Here is a 16,302-nt window from a genome sequence, read left to right on the forward strand (position 1 = left end):
GTAATAATTAAGTTAAGACTATGTAATGTAATGTATTTGTGAAATGTTGTACTCTCTGGACTCACCTTCGTGTGGGTTGTATGTAAGCTTTGGGTTCGATCGACACTCAGGTGGATTCTTCGGGACTTTACCCGACAGCCCTGCCGGATTACTCCGTTTGAAGTGCGTGTTAGCCGGGATTACCTTTAGGGTGATGGTTAGCACACTTGAGCCGGATTAATTTGGGCGGTACTACCACACCGGCCTGGGCCCTTTCTGGCCCCTTTCGGTCTCATCTTTCGCGTGCGGCCTCTTCTCCTTATTCCTCATCTTAGCCCAGTTGTGACCATGCGTCAAAACATCTCCGAAAATGTCCAATTTCCTAGCAAAACACAACATGCCCCAAAATCCAGGACAAAATCGAAAACGGTCAAGTTCGGGTGCCATGTGGTGGGTTAGTACATGAATCATCCCAAAGAAATTACCAAAACCTCTCCTAATTGTATAATAAAATGGGTACTTAAGGAGCGCCAACATTCCCCCCATGCTTAGCTTTTGCTCATCCTTGAGCAAATCAAATCATCAAGTCCTTCCATGGGTTGCTTGAGAGTTCTCAAACTACAAAATTTACTTATGCAAACAAGTCTAACAATACTTCTTCAAACAAAGGTCAGAGGAGCAGCGAGGATAATCATATCATGGGCGTTTAAAAACTCATCCAATATTACTCCACGACTCTTACCTTTAACCGGCACCTCGAATATCGACAACACTTGCTTTTCTTGCCATCCTTGGAGGTTTTTTTTTTAATTTTTAGAAGCAAAATACCCTGCAACAAAGGTTAGACCAAAAATTCTTGCACAAGTCCTTTCATGTCTCTCGATATAAGTGGCTATCCTATTATTATTTGCAAACTCTCATCTCCCAAAAGTCTCTCAAGTATAAAGTGAGGCTATAGGTGAGGCTTAGCAAAGTATATACATATATTGTCAAATTAAGAAAACCTTCTAATGATTGCTTACCTTCTGAGCCAATGATCATGAGAGTTTCTCCATAATGTAAAGGGTTCAAGGGTAAGAAGATTTAGAATGGTGGACATGTGCAAAGGCATAAAAAAAGATTGACTTCAAGGCACAAGCATCGTCCTCGTTGTCGGATTGCATATGGTTGGAATTAAGGATATTGTTCTCAAACAACAAGGTGATATCTCTTTGCACTTCTCTAACCATAGAATCCCTTCATTTATTCTTTTCTTCTCATACATTTTTTTTCTTTGTTTCTTTCTCCCGAATTTTCTTTCTCTTTTCCGAACCTTTTCATAGGACACTTTCTATAAAACATAGATAGGCAAATCTCTGAAGTGGCTCCCTGAATTTTTGGAGCCCGAGCCGAGGCCAGAGGGGCCTAGGCCGGCCGGCTCAAGGGGTGTAGGCTGGCCGGCCTGGGGCTTTCCCAGCTCGGCTTCGGTCCATTTTTCTAGTACTCCTTCCTTTCTTCATCCCAAAATTATGTTTTATACAAATCATGCACAGAAACAGAACGTATCCTCATAATTGGGTTGTGGTCAAGGAAAAGGATAATAAACAAATTAATCTCAGGTTCGGGTTTTGGAATCCGGTAGATCTCATGAGTTGTTCTGATGAGGAATTCTCATTACCGAATATTGACGGGGCTAGCAATTCAGAGATGCAAATTACGGACACGATCATTGCTCGAAATTAAAACTCCCAAGAGAAAGAAATCCTAACTCAACTCAATGCACATCCAATGCTTATGGTGGAACGAATATAGCTTTTGGATGATAGGATTTTTACTCTCGACTTGTCAAGAACTTGATCAACCTTATGTTTGTAGGGTTTTATTATTTTTATGAAATTAAAGTCCTCCAAATCATGCCTTACTCACAAGCGTAATCAAAACCAAGTGCTAGATCAAAGCTCAAGTGTGGGTATTAACATGGACGAATAATTTACTAAGCTCCACAAATAAGTAAAACTGAATGCATAAATAAAATTGCACGATCCAACAAAAAACAAAGACTCTTTTTATTTTGTTTTATGACTCAACACTAATTTAAGACTCACTCTCACATATGCGAAAAATAAAGACACAACGCTAGACTATGACTCTCACACATGCGGAATTAAAGACACGCACACGACGAACTTTCGACTAAACAAAGGCGAACAAAATTCAATCTACGAGCCGTCACACCTTTCCCCCCTTGCTTAGATTATGCGGCGTCCTCGTCGCAATAGTATAAAAGACGGGTGTGACGCTCGTCGGTGTTCTCAACGGCACCTAGGGAAATTGCATCTAGGGCGCCCTCCTCCTTGCTTTTGTAGATCTCCGACCATCCCGGATAACTTCCTTATGTTGCAGACAAGGAAGTTGTAGTCTCTCTCAACCAAGCTCTCGATGTCGTCCATCCTTCGATCCATTGCCATGAGTTGATCATGACACCTATCGATAGTGGCGCAGAGATCCGCGATTTCATTGCGGCACTTGAAACAGCACCCGGAGTGATGCCCGCTATGGTTGGGGCTGTCGTCCTCGGGCTCATCGTCGTCCTTCTTCTTCTTCTTGCCGCTGTCACCTTCGGAGGGGTCGTCTTCCTCCCTTCTCTCCTCTTCGGCCCACACCGGCCAATCATCATCGTAGTCACGACCGGTGGCGCCCCATGAACTAGGGCTCATGTAGCTCTCCCAATCGCTGTCCCCCGCATAATCCTTCGGCTCCGGGGTGTGCTCGACATAGTTTTTCCTTTTAACTCCGAGAAGGCGCAAGGAACGCCTAGGTGTGGGTGGCTTTTTGTCTTGTCGCTTCTCGCCTTCGTCTTCATCGCTGCTGATGACGATGACCACCCTTTGGGCTTGAGCTAACTTCTCATTGCACCATGGAAGGCCCTTCCCTCCGACGCTCATCCGTGCTTGGGTATTGAATTTCTTCGGAGGGGCCTTCGCTTCACATTGCTTTGCTTCGACAAGGAGAGGTGTCACACCAGTTGCCAAGATGGGGCTAGGCGTCTTTGGCGTGGGGGTGTCGGGTGCCATGCCCCTCTCCTTGATCTCCATCGCTACAATCATGGCTCTTGCGCTCGCTGGAACGGCCATTGTCGACGTCTCTCACGAGGTGGTGGTGTAGAATGAAAAGTAAGAGAGAATAGATCTAACCCGCGCCTCTATTTAAGCCCCGAAAAGACTTGGACGAGAAGTCCAATATCTCTTCGGTTTTGGCATGCGAAATCTATAAAGCACAGGTTTGAAATTTCCTTATCTTGTACCTACCAAAAATCGAGACCGAATCGCACACGAGGAGCCTCAGGCCGGCCGGCCTAGGGGTATTGGGCCATCCGGCCCAGGGAATTTTTCGGCCCCCTGGGCTCCAAATTTTTCCGAGGTGCCCACCAACAAATTATGAGCCTATGTTTTACTCGAAGTTTGTCCAAAATAAAAATAAAACTACGAAAATAAAATCTAAAAGAGAATATTTACAAACTTACCTTGCTTAACGTCGTTAGGCTTGACATTCCGGTTCCTCCTCCATGGTGTATATGTCGATGTAATGAAGGGGCACGACGTCGGGCTCCAAGAATACCTTTAGTCGCTGTCCGTTCACCACATATTGGTCACCTTTCACATCCATGATTGTCACCGCTCCCGTGGGTGAAACCGAGTGTACGACGTATGGTCCATCCCATTTGCTTTGTAATTTTCCTTTGCCAAAAAGTTTGAATCTTGAATTGTAGAGTAGGACCTTGTCTCCTTCTTTGAATTCCTTATTTTGTAATCGCTTGTCGTACCATCTCTTCATCCTTTCTTTGTAAATTGTTGTACTATTGTACACTTTCAATCTTAACTCCTCCAATTCGCTTATTTGGATTCTCCTTTTAATTCCAGCGGCTTCCGCATCAAAGTTCATTTCCTTCATCGCCCAATACACCTTATGTTCTAGCTCAACCGGCAAGTGGCATGTTTTTCCATAAACAAATTGATAAGGAGTAATACCAATTGGGGTTTTGTGTGCCGTACGATATGCCCATAGTGCATCATCTAGTCTCTTCGACCAATCTTTTCCTCCTTTTACCACGGTCTTCTTTAAAATGTCCTTCAATTGCTTGTTCGAGCTTTCCGCTTATCCGTTTGTTTGGGGGTGATAAGCCGTGGACACTCTATGTTCAATTCCCAATTTCTTCAAGCATTTACCAAAGTCTTTGCCCATGAAGTGTGTTCCTCCGTCACTTATCAAAATTCTCGGGATGCCATATCGAGGGAAGATTACCGATTTAATCATGTGCGTGGACTCCTCCGTTGATGCCTTCCGACATGGCATAGCTTCATCCCACTTTGAAACATAGTCCACCATCACCAATATATGCTCAAATCCATGTGAGTTCACAAAATGGTCCCATGAAATCGATTCCCCAAACATCAAATAGATCTATTTGCAAGTTGTAGTTCAATGGCATGGCATTCCTTTGCGAGATATTCCCCGTCCTTTGGCATTCCGGACAAGTCGAAACAAATCTTTTCGCGTCTTCATGCATCTCGGGCCAATAGAATCCACTAGCCCATACCTTAGCTTGAGTTCTAAAGTGCCCATAATGTCCTCCATATCCCGACGAGTGACACTTTCTTAGAATTTCTTCACGTTCCTCCCTCGGTATGCATCTTCTTAGGACTCCATCTTCTCCATATCTATATAAGTATGGTGGATCCCAATAGTATTTTCTTCTTTCCACGATCACTCTTTTCTTTGCATTCTTGTCCAAGTGATCCAAGGGCATCCCTTTTATTGCCCTTATTATTTCATTCATCCAACTATCTTTGTCGAGAATTCTATATAGGTGATCATCTCTCATTTGATCCTCGATAGGTTCTTTTCCATCATCTCCATGGTTCATCCTTGATAGGTGGTCGGACACAACGTTCTTGGCCCCTTTCTTGTCCCTTATCTCCACATCGAATTCTTGTAGCAATAGGATCCATCGAATCAAGCGTGGTTTAGCAACTTTCTTGGACAAGAGATACTTGATTGCCGCATGGTCGGTATAAACTATCACCTTTGAATTTACTATATATGATCTGAATTTTTCGAAGGCGAATACCACGGCAAGCAATTCTTTCTCCGTTGTTGCATAATTAAATTGGGCTTCATTGAGAGTCTTGCTTGCGTAGTAGATAGCATTTACCTTCCCCTCTTTTCTTTGTCCAAGAACGGCTCCTACGGCGTAGTCGCTTGCATCACACATGATCTCAAAAGGTAGATTCCAATCCGGAGGTTGCATGATAGGAGCACTTATGAGGGATTGCTTGAGTGTTCGAAATGTGTGAAGACAATCACTATCAAAGATGTATTCCACATCTTTTTAGAGAAGTTGTGTCAATGGCTTGGTGATTTTTGAAAAATCCTTTATGAACCTCCTATAGAATCCAGCATGACCGAGGAAGCTCCTCAAAGATTTGATATCCGTAGGTGGTGGCAATTTTTCCACGGTTTCTATCTTTGCTTTGTCCACCTCTATCCCTCTCTTGGAGATAACATGACCGAGGACAATTCCTTCTTTCACCATGAAATAATACTTCTCCCAATTGAGCACATGATCAACCTCTCCACATCTTTTAAGAACTTTTTCCAAATTTGCCAAGCAATTATCAAAGCTAGTACCATGCACCGAGAAATCATCCATGAATACCTCCATAATCTCTTCTATGAAATCTGAAAATATTGCCATCATGCACCTTTGAAAAGAAGCGGGCGCATTGCACAATCCAAAAGGCATCCTCCGATATGCAAAAGTTCCATACGGGCAAGTAAATGTGGTCTTATGTTGATCATCCGGATGAATAGGTATTTGGAAGAATCCCGAGTATCCATCAAGGTAACAAAAGTGTGAATGCTTTGCCAACCTTTCTAGCATCTCGTCAATGAATGGTAGTGGAAAATGATCCTTCCTCGTTGCCTTATTCAATTTTCTATAATCGATGCACATCCTCCATCCCGTGATGGTTCTTTGCGGTATCAATTGCTCCTTCTCATTTTTCACAACCGTGAGTCCTCCTTTCTTTGGAACGCAATGAACGGGGCTTACCCATTCACTATGTGGCACGGGGTATATTATTCTGGCATTCAACAATTTGATAACCTCCTTCTTCACCACATCAAGCATAGCATGGCTCAACCTTCTTTGATGCTCTACGACCGGCTTGTATTGCTCCTCGAGTTGTATACGATGTGTGCAAAAAGCGGGGCTAATACCTTTCAAGTCGTTAATCGAGTAGCCGATCACCTTTTTGTGCTTCTTCAATAAATTCAGCAACTTCTCCATCTCTTCCCGGCTCAATTCATCGCTAATAATCACCGGAAAAGTCTTGCCATCTCCCAAAAATTCATATTTCAATCCCTTGGGGGAGTGGCTTCATCTCAACATCGGGCGCACCATCCTCTTCTTGATCTAACTCTCCAATGTCTTCAAATTTTTCTTCCTCCAAATTCCCGTGTTGCGGCTTCAACTCTTCCATTGTTTCCACTAGTTCTCCGTCTTGATCATCTTGAGCGTCTCCATTCTCCAAAGCGCGTTGGAGAGGATCCCTGAAAGAATCAATGGAATGAATGCTCTCTACCTCTTTGTTATCAAGAGGTAGAGGTGAAGCAAAAGACGGTTTCAAATGAAATTCGAATGTGCGCTTCTCTCCATCTAGATCAAAAGTGACAATCCCTTTTCCAACATCTAGAACAACATTTACTAATTTGAGAAAGGGTTTTCCAAGGATTATGCCTTCATGCTCATCATCACTAGCATTAATCACAAAAAAGTCGGTAGGAATTTTTTTACCCGCTATAGCAACATTTAGATTTCTAAGCACTCCTAGCGGTTTGATTAATCTACCATCTCCCATGATCAATTTAATGATTGTAGCATCTAGGTTTGGTGTTTCGTTAAAAAGCTCAACATAAACCTTAGAACTCATCACACTAACATGGGCGCCAACGTCACATAGAACATTGCAACATTTTGTTCCGTCTATCATGCAATCAACACGAGGTGTGGGTGATGGATTACCTTCGCCTTGATCGCTTCCAATCGCATATACTTGGGCTATGTGCGCTTAGGGTGATGATTCCAATTTTACTCCCATGATCCTTTTGACCTCCAGCACTTCGTCCAAGTCAATATCTTCCTCTTTTTCTTCAAAAAGTTTCCGAATAATATCACCGGCCGATTCCTTGCCAAATGTATATCCCGTGTGATTATCCAGCGGGAAGTCTTCCGCTATCACCTTCGCCATTCCTCGCTGATTTGGATGCGGTCTTGCTTTGTCGAACAATCTTCCAAAGTCAATTGGTATCCAATCCATTTACTCGAATTCCCTTAGCGATTTGGCGGTGCCCAGGGTTCTTCCTTTCTTTTCTGGGTCATCTTTCGTTGCACTCCGGATCGATGCTTCTTCATCGTGGTTTGTCTCTATGACTTTCCCATGCTTCGGTTGTTCTTCCCTCACTTCCGATGTCTCTTTTCTGAAAATTCCAGCAAGCACCCGCACTTCAGATTCTTCCTCGGAGCTTGCTGAACATCGTTTTTCCCAATCTCTTCGCATGGCCGCACCCTTGCTGATTTTTTGTAGGAGTTGGGCGGCTTTCGTGAGTGTTTTCTCCATGAGATCTCCTCCTGCACACATTTAAACAAACTGCATGCACTCGGGGGTTAGGGAAAAGTAAAAGGTATGCAAGAGTACTTCACTGGAAAATCCAAGCTTCGGTCCTTGTTCAATCAATCCATTGAATCTATCCCATGCTTGATCTATCCCTTCTTCTTCTCCTTGCGCGAAGTTGATCACTTGCTTCCAAATATGTTGAACCTTGCTTAACGGAAAGAACCGCTCGGAAAATTTCTTCATCAAGTCATCCCAATTTCCTTTTACCTCGAACGATGCAAGTGCAAACCATCTTCTCGCTTCTTCCGCAAGTGAGTATGGGAAAAGATTCCATCTAAACCAAGCTAGCGGAACTCAGTCTTGTTGTACCGTGTTGCATAGCATTGTGAACCACTTGATGTGTCTATATGGGTTGTCCGTCTCATCTCCTCTAAAGGGGTTTGCCGCCGCCATCTTGATGATTTGAGGCTTGATCTCGTACTCGGTGGCTCGCAACACCGAATCTGATTTTTGCGTGTCGAAGTCCTCTGATCGCGGGCTTGCATAATCCCTTAGTGATTTTTCTCCTTCCTCCACGTGTTGAATGAGATGGGCCATCTAGACAATCAAAATAAAAATAAGAAAACAAAAATTTTCTAGGGAAAAGGTTAGGTGTTAGTAACCAACAAAATTAATACAAAGTTAAACATAGGAAAATCGCTTGTTCCCCGGCAACGGCGCCAGAAAAGCTTGTTGACGCTCCTTAGAGTGTCAATTTACGTACTGCAAGCGCACAGATCGTGTAGCTTTTCCCTTAGAGTATTCACCCAAGGTTTATCAATCCACGGAACAAGTGTATTACTATGCTTAACTAAGTACTAATGATGTTGGTAAAAGATCTATATTGAGTGATTGAGTGTGAAATAGATCTAATCTAACTAATCTAATCCAATCTAGACTAGTGAGCAATGATAGGTTTGTGCACAAGATATGAAGAGCATTTGTCCATAGGGTCTAGGATCACTAGAGATGTAATCGCCAAGCAACGAAGAATGGATCTAATCTACCAAAGGTGTGTTCCAAGATCAAAACCTTTCCCTCCCGCATACTGTCACTACACGAGGATAATCGGTAACGAATCAACAAGAACACGATGGTTGATGTAATCTAAATAAACCATGCAAGAGCAAACCTAACCCTAAGCCAAGTCGCGAACTATTAGGCATCAAAGCATCATCAACAAGAATCGGGATAGATCAATCTCATAAAGGATTCGGCAATTACAACTCAAGATCTCCTTACAATCCCATGAACAAACGAGGACTTTACCCCATGAAGCTAAGCGTAGCGTAGTCGATCATGGTGACGAAATCTCCAGCAAGGGATGGATCCCTTGCTGTCCTCCAACTTGCAGCGGCGCCGAGGGACGATGAGGCCTCCGGCGTCGCCTTTCTCTTGTGTCTAACTCGAATGGATCTCTGAAACTCGTCTCTGGATGCTCTCTTCCGAATCTCTCTACGATCTTTCAATTCTCTGTCCCCCCCTTCCCTTTGACGGCGGCTTTGGGGTATATATAGCCGGTTTTGGTCGGTGGTTTCGGTAAAACACAGATTAGGGTTGACGCATACTTCGCGCTGAAGAAAATTGAGGCCGATTGGGCCCCGGAGCCGGCCGGCCTGGGCCCTTTCTGGCCCCTTTCGGTCCCATCTTTCGCGTGCGGCCTCTTCTCCTTATTCCTCATCTTAGCCCAGTTGTGACCATGCGTCAAAATATCTCCGAAAATGTCCAATTTCCTGCCAAAACACAACATGCTCCAAAATCCAGGACAAAATCGAAAACGGTCAAGTTCGGGTGCCAAGTGGCGGGTTAGTACATGAATCATCCCGAAGAAATTACCAAAACCTCTCCTAATTGTATAATAAAATGGGTACTTAAGGAGCGCCAACACGCATCGACGCTCGCATCGAAGAGGCACGAAGGGCTCAGCAGCAGGCCTTGGAAGCAGAACCTTCGGAGCCACAGATGACGACAAGAGCGAAGGGGAAGCAGACCATGCTCACCGAAGCAGAACATCAAGAGCAGTACTACAAGTTGAGGGAGGAGGAGCTTCACTGCAAGGCAATGCAGGAGAAGCTCCGTGCCCAGCGGCTGCAGCTCGAGAAATTGCAGGCACCTCCACCACCACCACCGCACAAGGAGATGATCGAGGTCAACCCGCAGCAACAAGAACCACCAAGGTTTCGCTCAAAGCTCGTGATGGTCGAAGAGATCTTTGACCACTCTGAGTCAAACGCTGAAGAGCATTACCGAAGAAGGCATCAAAGAATATCACCATTGTCCGAAGAGCTGGAGGAGGTGCAGTGGCCTCATCGCCTCAACCCAACAATATTGCCGCAGTTTGATGGGGAGTCAGACCCCAAAGAGTTCCTCCTCAAATACGAAGCTACCATAGAAGCATCAGGAGGAGGCACCGCGTGTAAAGCGAAGGCGCTCGTCCTCGCATTAAAGGGCTTAGCGAAGCGATGGTATGCAAACATCCCACCAGGAACCATTCTGTCTTGGAAGCAGCTTCGTCTCGAGTTATGTGCAAGTTTCCACGCCGTGAGGCCCGACGAAGTCACATCTTGCGATTTTCACGATCTAAGGCAAGGAAGCATGACCTTGCAAGAATATCTTCAGAGTGTCATGAAGCTTCGCGCAAGAGCACCAAATGTTACCGACCAGAGCATCATCGATTCGGAGGTGAAGGGGATCAACCTGGGACCATGCGGAGAGTACATATCCCGGCGCAAGCCGAAGACAGTCACGAAGCTGTTCGAGACAATGCAAGAATATTGCATATCCGACCATGTGAAGAGGAGAAGGCTCGAGGAGAAGAACGAGCAGAAGAAGTCGCGAAGCAGTGAGAGGTCCCATTCAAAACCATGGCATGCTGACGAGCCGAAGCAGAAAAGAACAGTGAACAACGTGTCCGAAGAAGAACCCCCCCGAGAGCACAGACACCATCACAGGGGCAAAGGCGAGAGGGACCACCACGAAGAAAGATCCAACCGCGATGATCGTCACCATCGCGAAGAACGACACAACAAAGGCTAAAGAGACAGCGGCGGTCGAAGAGAGAAAATTTCATTCTGTTTCTTCCACGGGAAGGACAATGGCCATTGGACAAATGAATGCCCCTTCGCCATTGAAAAAAAAGAAGAGTTTGACCGGCAGAATTCCCAGCCAGTGAAGCCAGTCAATCATACCTCGCAGTTGCCACCTCAGTCTTCGGCAACGGCAACCACTTGGGCTCCTACGCCAAATTGGCCGGTGTCATACCCGGTCTTCAACTACAATCCGCTACCGTATGCGCCACCTTTGCAGCAATCAGTACCGATGCTACCACCTCCGCACTATAGTAAGACATGGTCGAGGAGCTCCACGCCACAGTCTTACGACCCGACAACTTTACCCCCACCTCCGAAGCTCGAACTGGGGCAGATACCAGAAAGAGCAAGCGAGGGACCCTCCGGCAGCAGGGTCAACATCATCAATGCCATCTCCGGAAGATCCAACAAACCAGTACATGAGACGAAGAAGCAGCGCAAAGAATACTTTAGAACCGTTTCCCACGTCAGCGAGGGCAGATGCTTCCGAACAACGTGGTCGCATGTCCCAATATCTTTCACGCAGGCAGACCTTCGGCTGCAGCACTACCCACATAATGACCCCCTCGTCATAAGGGCAAACATCGGCAAGAATTCAGTGCACTTCGCAGGGAATGATGTAGGAAGAATCTTGGTGAACAATGGGAGCTCTGCAGATATCCTCGTGTGGCAGTGCTTCGTCAAAATGGGGTTCACAGAAATAACACTGAAGAAGACACAGTATCCGCTCATTGGCTTCGGAGGCAAGAGAATCGAAGCTCTTGGAAAGATAGAGCTCAATGTCACGTTCGGCGAAGGTGCAGCGCAGAGAACCAAAGCAATAACCTTCGATGTGGTCGACATTAACTACCCCTACAACGCCATCTTCGGCCGCAACACTTTGGTCAAATTCATAGCAGTAATCCATCAGTCGTACCTATGCATGAAGCTGCCTATAGCCAGAGGAATTGTCATAGTCTTCGGCAACCAGGAAGAAGCAAGAAGGTGTGAAGACAACACATCAACCGCAAACAAGAATGTCCATGTCATTGAAACCCCAAATGAGGACAATGAGGCAGCAAACAGCGAAGAGCCAGAGAAGTCAGGGGGGTATCCCAGCGGAACACACGAAGAAGGTGCCATTGTGCGAAGATGTGCCCGACCGAATGGTGATCATCGGAAAAGGGCTTGAAGAGGCCGAAGAGGCCAGGCTTATACAGTTTCTCCGCAACAATCAAGATATGTTTGCTTGGTCCTCTTTGGATCTGCGAGGGGTCAGTCGAGAAGTCATCGAGCATGAGCTCAGGGTGAACCCAAAGGCAAAACCAGTAAAGCAGGGCCAAAGGTCAATGTTTGAAGAAAGGCAGAAAGCGGCTCAGGCCCAGGTACAAAAATTGCTGGACGCGGGCGTCATCCGTGAAGTCCAATACCCGGAGTGGCTAGCAAATGTTGTCATGGTACCGAAGAAGAATGGGAAGAGGCGAATGTGCCTTGACTTCACAATCTTGGACAAGGCGTGCCCGAAGGACGAATACCCACTACCACGAATTGACACCCTAGTCGATGCAGCAGCTTGATCGGAGATGCTCAGTATGTTGGACTGTTTCTCAGGTTATCACCAGATATTCATGAACAAGGCAGACGAAGAGAAGACCAGTTTCACCACCCCCTTCGGGACATATTGCTACGTGAGAATGCCGGAGGGCCTTCGCAATGCCGGATGCACTTTCAACAGAATGATCAAAAAAGTATTGGGGGGTCAATTGGGGAGAAACATCTCCGCATACGTCGATGACGTGGTTGTAAGAAGCAAAAAGAAGGAGGAATCTTCGTCGCCATGGCCTCAAGCTGAACCCGGAGAAATGTGTCTTCGGCGTGCGAAGAGGCAAACTATTGGGCTTCATGATCACCAAAAGGGGAATCAAGGCAAACCCGGAGAAGATCGAAGCCATTAGGCGGATGAAGCCGCCTACCACAAGAAAGGCGGTGTAGAAGTTAACAGGCAGGTTGGCTTCGCTGAACGGATTCATCTCGAGGTCAGCAGAGAAGTGCCTCCCATTCTTCAAGGCGCTGAAAGGCTCAGGCAACTTAGAATGGGGCGAAGAGCAGGCGAAGGCCTTCGAAGACCTGAAGCAGTACATTGAGAAATTGGCAGTCATGTCCAGCCCTTCAAGAAGGAGTTGTTGTCCACATCAGGTTCAGCCGTAAGTGCTGCTCTCGTCGAATAGCGCGCGATCTAAGGGGCATTGACACAGGTGCCTATATACTTCGTTTCCGAAGCTCTAAACGGGTCAAAATTACTATACTCAGAAATGGAGAAAATGGCATATGCGGTGGTCATGGCAGCACGCAAGCTTCGTTACTACTTCCAGAGCCACAAAATCAAGGTTCCAACCTCTTTCCCACTTCGGGACATGTTTGAAAACAGAGAAGCCTCCGGCAGGATAGGTAAATGGGCTACGCAATTAGCCGAGCACACCATTGACTTTGTCTCCAGATCAGCAATCAAGTCACAGGTCTTGGCAGACTTCATCGCAGACTGAACCCCAGTCGCACCTTCGCAAGAGAAGCCGAAGATAGAAGTAATATGGCAACTTGAGTGTGATGGGGCTTACCAGAGAGACGGAGCAAGAGCTTCAGCAGTCCTGACAGCACCTTCGGGTATGCAACTGAAGTACGGAGTCAGACTTGACTTCAATTGGTGCACCAACAATGTCGCAGAATACGAAGGCCTTCTCTTGGGTCTTCGCAAAGCAAGAGCGCTGGGCGCACGAAGATTAACGATCAGGTCTGATTCAGAGTTGATCACAGGCCAAATAAACAAGTCAAACAGGGCTCTCAAGCTAGAATTGGCAAAGTACCTGGCAGCAGTGCGAAGCATGGAGAAATACTTCCTCGGGTTTAGTATCCGCAGTTTCTCCAGAACAAAGAATAAGCAAGCTGATCAACTGGCGAAGGCAGCAGCGCAGTTCGATTCATTACCGCCAGATGTCTTCTTCGAAACATTAAAGCAAGCCTCCGTCAATTGTGCCGAAGAACCAGCCAAATTCGTCAACGCCATAACCAGCGAAGACTGGAGGGCCGCCATAATGGCCTATCTTCGCGGACACTTCGTCCCGGAGGATGAGAAGGAAGAGAAGAGAATGGCACTTCGGGCTAGGAATTACAGAATCATAGGCGAAGAGTTATACCGAGGGGGAGTCTGCGCACCACTGCTAAAGTGCATCTCACGCGAAGAAGGCAAACAGCTGCTTGAAGAGATACATGCAGGGGTGTGTTCTTCGCACATTGCGACGAGGTCCCTGGTCGGCAAAGCTTTCCGCGAAGGATTTTATTGGCCATCGGCTGTGGCGGACGCTCACGATGTGGTTCGCACATGTCCAAATTGCCAAAGGCATGCCCCATACAGCAAATTCCCACCCGACGAGGTGCAGCTACTGCCTCCGGTATGGCCCCTCGCGCGATGGGGCATTGATATTGTTGGACCATTGCCTACAGCTCCAGGAAACTACAAGTACGCCAATGTGGCGGTAGAGTACTTCTCCAAATGGGTCGAGGCCAAAGCACTCAGGGACATCACAACAGGAGCCCTGTAAAAATTCTTTTGGCAGAACATCGTCTGCCGCTTCGTGGTCCCGAAGGAGGTTACAGTGGACAATGGCAAGCAGTTCGACTGTGCAACTTTCAGGGAGTTCACCACTCAACTTGGCACCAACTTATGCTTCGCGTCGGTCTACCACTCGCAGTCCAACGGCGCGGTGGAAAGGGCCAACGACATCATCTTCGCAAGCATCAAGAAAAACATCACTGAGCTGCCGAAGGGGAAATGGGCGGATGAGCTGCCGAGGGTCATATGGTCTCATAACACAACAGAGTCCAAGACCACGAAGTTCACCCCTTTCAAGCTTCTATATGGTGAAGAAGTCGTAACACCCGTGGAAATCAAACTCAAATCCTGGAGAACAGCCGAAGGGGCAGAAAACATCGAAGAAGACATCAACCCCTCAATTGACACAATCGAAGCTGGCAAGATACAAGCAGCAATTAACTTGGGAAAATATCAAGAGGAAACATGAAGGTGGAAGAATAAGAAAGTGAAGCCCAGAAACATCAAAGAGGGCGACTTGGTGCTTCGAAGAATACCGAAGGCCAAGCAAAAGGGAAAGATGCATAGCAAGTGGGAAGGCTCATTTATCGTCGCATCTATGGCAAGGCCAGAGGCCTGCAGGCTCCGCACGCTAGAAGGCACCGAAGACCCTTATTCATGGAACAAGGACATGCTACAGAAGTACTACGTGTAGGAAATGTGTAAAAGCCACCGGAGGAAAATAACCGAAGGGGCTTGTAGGGTAAATTCTTTTTCTTTTTGCATTTTTCCTTTTTCTCATGTGTAAATCTGCACAATGTACCGAAGGGCCCGTACTCTTTTCCTCATGGGGGAAGCTTTCGAGTGTCCACTCAGGCGCCGAAGGTGTGAGGTTTTTAACGAGGAGGAACCCTATGTAACCCCTTGTGAAATATAAACAAGGCCCCCACAAAAGAGTCTCGAAGGAACAGGCACGCTGCAAAGGCGCCGAAGCATCTATCCCTCTTCGTCAAAGCGAAGAGGGGAGTCATCGGCGCGAAGTACAAGCCATAATGCTTGAAAGAAGTAAGCACGAGGCGCAACCCCGATTAAGGGCTTCGCTCCTCTTAGCTTCACTTCCGAAGGTCCCCTAACAAAATCCCGTCGCATGAAAGCGAAGGGTGGAAAGTCCTGTCGCGCGAAAGCCGAAGGCTTGGTGCGAACCTTTCCGGCTAAAGAGCCGAAGGTCCCCTAATAAAATCCCATCGCATGAAAGCGAAGGGTCGAGAGTCCTGTCGCGCGAAAGCCGAAGGCTAGGCGTGAACCTTTCCAGGTAAAGAGCCGAAGGTCCCCTAACAAAATCCCGTCGCATGAAAGCGAAGTGTGGAAAGTCCTGTCGGGCGAAAGCTGAAGGCTAGGCGTGAACCTCTCCGGCAAAAGAGCCGGAGGTCCCCTAACAAAATCCCATCTCATGAAAGCGAAGGGTGGAAAGTCCTGTCGCGCGAAAGCTGAAGGCTAGGCGCGAACCTCTCCGGCAAAAGAGCCGAAGAACCCTGTGCAAGTTCTCACGAGCAAAGCCGAAGGCAAAGGCGTGCATAATTAAAACAAGAGGCCGGAGGGGCTAAAACACGTTTCGCAGTCATCATCCCCGCCAGTCGAGCGAAGGGGGGGTGGCACTTCGCAAAACAAGAAACACGCACGATGCCGATAAAGATGAAGGAACAAAAAAGTGTTTGTTACCTCGCCCGCGCAAAGGGGGGTGGCGCTTCGAAGAATATATTTATGCACAGTCGAAGGATAAATGCCAAAAAATTACATAATTTATTACACACAAAGTACAGGTTTATTACACCGCGAAGATATACTTCACGCGAAGGCCCGAAGAAATAAATTACTTAGTTACATCCGAGGCCTCTTCCTCGAAGACTAGGCGGTCCACCACAGATATGATTTTTCGGACCGCCACATCTATTATTTCTTCGGTTGTCCGTCGAAG

The sequence above is a fragment of the Panicum virgatum genome, chromosome 2K (genome assembly GCF_016808335.1).
Source record: "Panicum virgatum strain AP13 chromosome 2K, P.virgatum_v5, whole genome shotgun sequence".
Classification (NCBI taxonomy): Eukaryota; Viridiplantae; Streptophyta; class Magnoliopsida; order Poales; family Poaceae; genus Panicum; species Panicum virgatum.